A 6,124-nucleotide genomic window follows, 5' to 3' on the forward strand; every position below is an offset into this window, starting at 1 on the left:
ATTGGAAACTTCCCAGGTTTTCAAATGCGTAGTAGATTGAGGTAATAGGATAAAGGAAGCTCTGCAGACAAAAACTCCACTTAGTAGGGGAAAAAGAACGGAACAAAACCGTAGGCAGTGAAGGGTCTAGCAAGAGAGAAAGAGAGAGAGAGCAAGAGCAAGGGAGAGAGAGAGAGAGAGAGAGAGAGAGAGAGAGAGAGAGAGAGAGAACTGGCGAACGGCTACTGCTGTCTCTGGGCCCAGCTCAGCTGCAGCTCGCAGCCTCAGTTTGCGTTTGATCACAGTGCGAAGAGGTATAGTTTAGTCGTCTCTCTCTCTCTATCTGTCTCGTCTCGCTCCCCGTCTTTTTATCGCCTACACTAGCGGAATAAATCGATTTCAGTACAATTATTTTGTGAAATTGAGAGATTTAAGGCTTGGTACGTTTCGAAATTAAGTTCCAGGTAATGCAAAAGGTTCTCTTCATACTTAGAAATATTTTTTGGACAATGGCATGGTATCATGCAGGTAGTCGGCTGCAAGAGATTGACCTGTCAAGATTGATCTAAGCAGATTTGTGAACAACGTATTTTCCAGACAATGTTAGCGTGGCTGTATTTGGCACTAAAATGCACATACTTGGACACACGGATATATATATATATATATATATATACACAAGACATATATGTCAGCTTAGTTAGATAATCTTATATTTACATTTGTATTTGTTAGACAGATAATACACACAAATACGAATATATTATTTATGTATATATGTATATGTATATATGTATATATATATATATATATATATACATATATATATATATATATATATATATAGATAGATAGATATATATACATATACATAAAAATATAAATATATATGTGGGTGTGTGTATAGCACTAAGGAAAAATTCCCAGTATATATACATATATATATATATATATATATACATATATATATATATATATATACATATATATATATATATATATATGTGTGTGTGTGTGTGTGTGTGTGTGTTGTTTCTATATGTATATATATGCATAAAAATTGCACATTTTACAGAACTTTTTGCAAAGATTACTTACCAATTAAACACATATATCATTATGCATGTAGACATTTTTACTTATTACTTCCTGCCATTTCTAAAATGTCTTTATTTTCTCTTGCATTCTGCCTACTCCGGTAAAATATTTATCATGCCGGTTTTCCCATTTTCCACCATCTTCGATTATGATGGAGACCACCGCCGGGAGACTTTCTTTTTTACCATTTTTCACAAAGTACATTTCAAAGGGGGAATCAATTTATCGTCTTCATTGCCTGGTCCTTTGGGTTAGTACCTGCTACTCGTATAACATGGGACATCTACAGTATCTCCAGTTGAAGTGACACTGGGTCAGAGAGATCATAGGTTTTACAATATTCTTTAAAGATCTGCACACTGGCTAGAAGTCCTTTGCTGTTCTTCCCTATAGCTATTTTTTGTTGAAGCCATTATGGAAATTAAAAATATTTGCATTAATTTTCATTTTGCTTATCTGTCTGTTTTCTGTTCTTCGTGACTTCCTATTTGTTCACTCAAGTGCATACTCATTACATTCTTCTACTCAAACAAATGTTATTCAGTAAAAACACATGTATTTTCAAAGAATCAATTGACAATAGCTTATATATATATATATATATATATGCATTTATCGGTTAATATATACATATATATATACTGTATATATATATATATATATATATATATGAAAAGAGCGAGGGAGCCGTTGTATTTTCAACAGAGATCCAAGACTTTCCATCATAGGTAAGTTTCTAAACGGTCTCTTTCACATCGTAAAATCTACTCAAAATATTTGTTAGATTTCTATGCTTTGAGTAAAAGCCTGACAGTGGTCTACTCTCCTCATACTCTATTGTTTCCCTACACGTCTGATAACATTGAATATATACCTTTGCTCTTAACTGATATCCTTCCTTTCGTTTTCACAAAAATGAGAAATTCTGCAACAAATTAGTGCTCAACCGGCATAGCAATGATATAAGTTGACTCTCGCAACTATGACATAAAATGATAACAGACTGACCTCTTTCCCTCATTCAGTTGTCGGTTAGGCCGCTGTTCAGAATCCTTTATCTTTTCATTCAAATCCTCACTCTAAAGCCCATATTTTTTTTTTTTTTTTTCCACAATTTAAACTTGTAGTTTTGATTTTGTTTTTGTATCGGTAATACTCTTGTACTTGGTTAATAAATTCTCTCCATTGTTTTAACAGGCAAAAAAAAATTTGTTACAACTACTATAAGTCTTTCTAATATTAGTTTTTGTCACAAGTTTTCAACTAACCTTTCGCCATCATGCTAAGAGTGTATACATTATAGACTTCAATATATGGAATGAATGTCCTGGTTTTTTTACAACCAATAAAAATCTGTGTCCGATTGTCAAGACAACGTATCTCCAATATTCTTTAACTTTTCCATGCCCGGGAGTTGTAACTGCAAAATTTATTCAAACCTTGGGTATTCTGATGTCGGTGTCATAGTTGTTACAGGTGTATTTGCATTTCTACCAAACTTATCGTAACATCTGGGTGTATCAGAAATTAAGCATTTTTCCGAATCATTCGAAAGGGAAAATTTGTTTCGTTATCCAGAAATTTTACTTTATCAGTTAATGTTCTATACTTGGCAGTCGATGCATATGTTCGTATGCCTACAAGAGCTTTTAGTGCTATTATTATTATTATTATTATTATTATTATTATTATTATTATTATTATTATTATTATTATTATTATTATTATAGATGCATTAGCTAAGCTACAATCTTAGTTGGAAATGTAGAATGCTGCAGGCCCAAGGGCTTCAAAAGGGAAAATACTCCAGTGAAAAAATAAAATAACGAAATGAATAATCTACAAGCGAAGAAATTATCAATTAAACTGAAATATCTTAAGAAAAGTAACAACATTAAAGTAAATAATTCATATATAAACTATAAAAGCTTAAAAAACCAGAAGAAGAGAAGTTAGATAGATTATAGGCCTGAGTATACCCTCAAGCAAGAGAACTCTACCCAAAGACAGAGGGTGGCATGGCACAGAGACTATGGCAATACCCAAGATAAATGTCAAGATTGATCATCTGTCCTTTTCATTCTCGCAATATTTGTAAGCTTCTTTCGAATCTCACGATTGGCAAGGTAACCTACTTTGTCCATATTTCTACATGAATCAAAGAAAGGAATTTGTAAAAAGGTTCTTGAAGTCTTGGTAGACTGGAGTTGAATCCTCTCTCCCTTAATAGATTTTTACGGACACATGATCTTTTTTGTTATTGTGAGGGAAATTTTGCTTATAAGGGAAGGCTTATGGAGTGCATAGGCACTGCTTGGACATAAACAGCTATTGTCTTACTCCCCTTGATCCTAACGTAGGAGGATAGTGACTTGGTTGCTGATCATGTTTCTTTATATTCGATCTTTGTTGATCATTGGTGACCTTAGAACCATTAAGTTGGTTTCTATGGTTTATTTTGGGGGAGTATTTTTTTTTCTTATTTACTTTTATTCTTTAAAATATGCTCTGTTTTTTCTCATTCCAAAGAAAACTGTTCTCTCAAAGTCTTTTACCAATCGTCATTCTGGGTAAATTGCCAGTCTCATTCAGATATTTAAATCTCCAGTCTTTCTTTCTCTTTATCAATAATGTTCTTTTCTGCAAATTTCATATAAGTTTCTTTTTATAATGAAATACCTCCATGCGTCTTTTTTTTTTTCAAATCGTTGGCCATCAATTCCAAATTGCTTGTACTATATTTCCATTAACATCTTGTATAGCAAGATACATTTACATGTTCACCTTTGTTTGAATTCACTCCACCGCAGCAAAACTACTTCAAACTCACCGGTAGGTTATAATAAAGTCTATCCTTTTTCTAAATCATTTCATATCCATCTTCATTTCTCTATGTTTTAACCCAAAACAAGTAATTCTTTTGGTTATTTTCTCCTTCAAGCTCTCTTATCGAAATCTTTCGGTGTTGTCTGATATAGCTAACATATACTCGAACTGATATATATATATATATATATATATATACATACATTATAGCCCCGAAAGGAAAAATTAAAAGACTTTATTGGAGTTAGTACTTTCATCCACTCAGGACATTATCAAACTCAACAATGTTGAGTTTGATAATGTCCTGAGTGGATGAAAGTACTAACTCCAATCAAGTCTTCTCATCTTTCCTTTCGTGGCTATAATACATTTTATATTCATCACGTGTCAGCTTTCGTGATTTCTACACACACACACACACGTGTATATATATATATATATATATACATATATATATGTATGTGTATATATATATATATATATATACATATATATATATATATATATATGTGTGTGTGTGTGTGTGTGTTCAGAACCAAATATGAAAGAAATATGATTTTGATTTACGAATGGTTGTTCTGTACATATGTCTTTATTCTTACTAACTATACTATATGTATATATATATATATATATATTCATATATATACATATATATATATATATATATATACTGTATGTATATATATATATATATATATATATTCAACATGAAGCTGTTACCATAAGAGAAGATAACCTTAGTGAAAGACATTGATAGTCACTACCACAAATCAAGCTTTAGGTACTAGTGACTATAATATTAGATCCTTCACACACATTATACAAAATGTTCATCAGCTGCTTCTCGAACCCTCCAATAGAAAGTGCGCAAGTCATTCCTATTTATCTATGTCTTTTTATTTCTATGTATAAATCTATTTATATTTTTTTTCATCCTATAGGTTGAAACTCTATAGTAAAAGGGAAACCATTATTTTGAAATTATTCCTTCCATTGTCTTATTTCAAAAACAGTTTAAATTATTTCAGATGTATACATTATATTAAAACTCAAATCTACATTCTTATTTCCAGTCTTGATTTGTTTTCATGCTACGGATGCGTGTCTCTTTTTTATCGGATTGTTGTGTAGCAATTGTGGTAGCTATTAGTTAATGGGGAAAACAGCTTTTGGCGAAGGAGAAAGATAGAATAAAAACTATTTTTTTCATTTATTCCTTCAAAATTTTATCCTTGGGATTATTCAAAGTAGATGAAAAATTTTTCACTAATTAATTTTTCATTATTTTCAATTATGCTAATTTATTAATCAATCTTTCCTTCATTAGTCGATTCCATCCTCATTCAATTATTACATTTCACGACATTTTAACATCAGCTGAAATGGACTGTTGACTGTAAAGTTTTCAAAAGAGTAATTTATCTTTTAATGTAAAAATGTTGAACCAAAGTTTACTTAGTTTAATTATTAGTAAAAATAATCCATGATGAATTAATCATAAAGCACTTAGATACAATAAAATGATTTACCTGTCCTTTCGAAACTTAAAGCTGTTTATTTTTCATCTTATTAATTTATTGGAAAGAAACGTTGTACATAGCATATGTGTGTTCGTATGTGGAGATGGGGATGATATATAATTACATATCGAATTTAACTAAATAATTACAAATTTTATCAATATTTCTATAGGGCTTTTAAATCCATAGCATGACCAGTTAAATAATTCAGTAAATTCACCATATATCATTCACGACTAACAATGAAGGAAAATTCTCTTTAAAACATCATTAATTTGAAAATTCCTGAAACTTATTCGTTATTGTACAATTTATTCTGACATCTCTTTCCGACGGATAAATATATTTTGTTTGTTGTTTGAATTACACCGTTTGTCTGATTGTTCCATTTGCAATGCATCGCACAAAGTTAATCTCGTGTTTGTTCGGTTTCATTTATTTAACATTTAACCATTTAGATTTCGGGTTTATTACTTTGCGTTGTTTAGCTGTCCGTTGCAAGATTTTCTTTTAAAGTATATTAAACATATTTTATTTTATATTTATATTTTTATACGGTGGGATATTTTACGCGATTAATTGCTTCTCTCTCTCTCTCTCTCTCTCTCTCTCTCTCTCTCTCTCTCTCTCTCTCTCTCTACACACATACACCATAATATGGATTGGTTTCATAATACAAATGATATAGTGTTTGAAGG

General features: G+C 30.9%; 1 protein-coding gene across 2 annotated transcripts in view; it reads left to right on the plus strand.

Moving 5' to 3' along the window:
- The first annotated feature begins 282 nt into the window (after positions 1 to 282).
- Positions 283 to 6,124, plus strand: part of LOC137651263 (neuronal acetylcholine receptor subunit alpha-10-like) — a 274,598-nt gene continuing 268,756 nt past the window's right edge. The window contains exon 1 of one of the 2 annotated variants that reach the window (XM_068384518.1): positions 283 to 419. The gene's annotated coding sequence lies outside the window, so the exon portion shown is untranslated. Of the gene's footprint in view, positions 444 to 6,124 lie in introns of both variants that reach the window. The other variant, XM_068384516.1, reaches the window with a different exon arrangement.

The sequence above is a fragment of the Palaemon carinicauda genome, chromosome 12, assembly GCF_036898095.1.
Source record: "Palaemon carinicauda isolate YSFRI2023 chromosome 12, ASM3689809v2, whole genome shotgun sequence".
Lineage (NCBI taxonomy): Eukaryota > Metazoa > Arthropoda > Malacostraca > Decapoda > Palaemonidae > Palaemon > Palaemon carinicauda.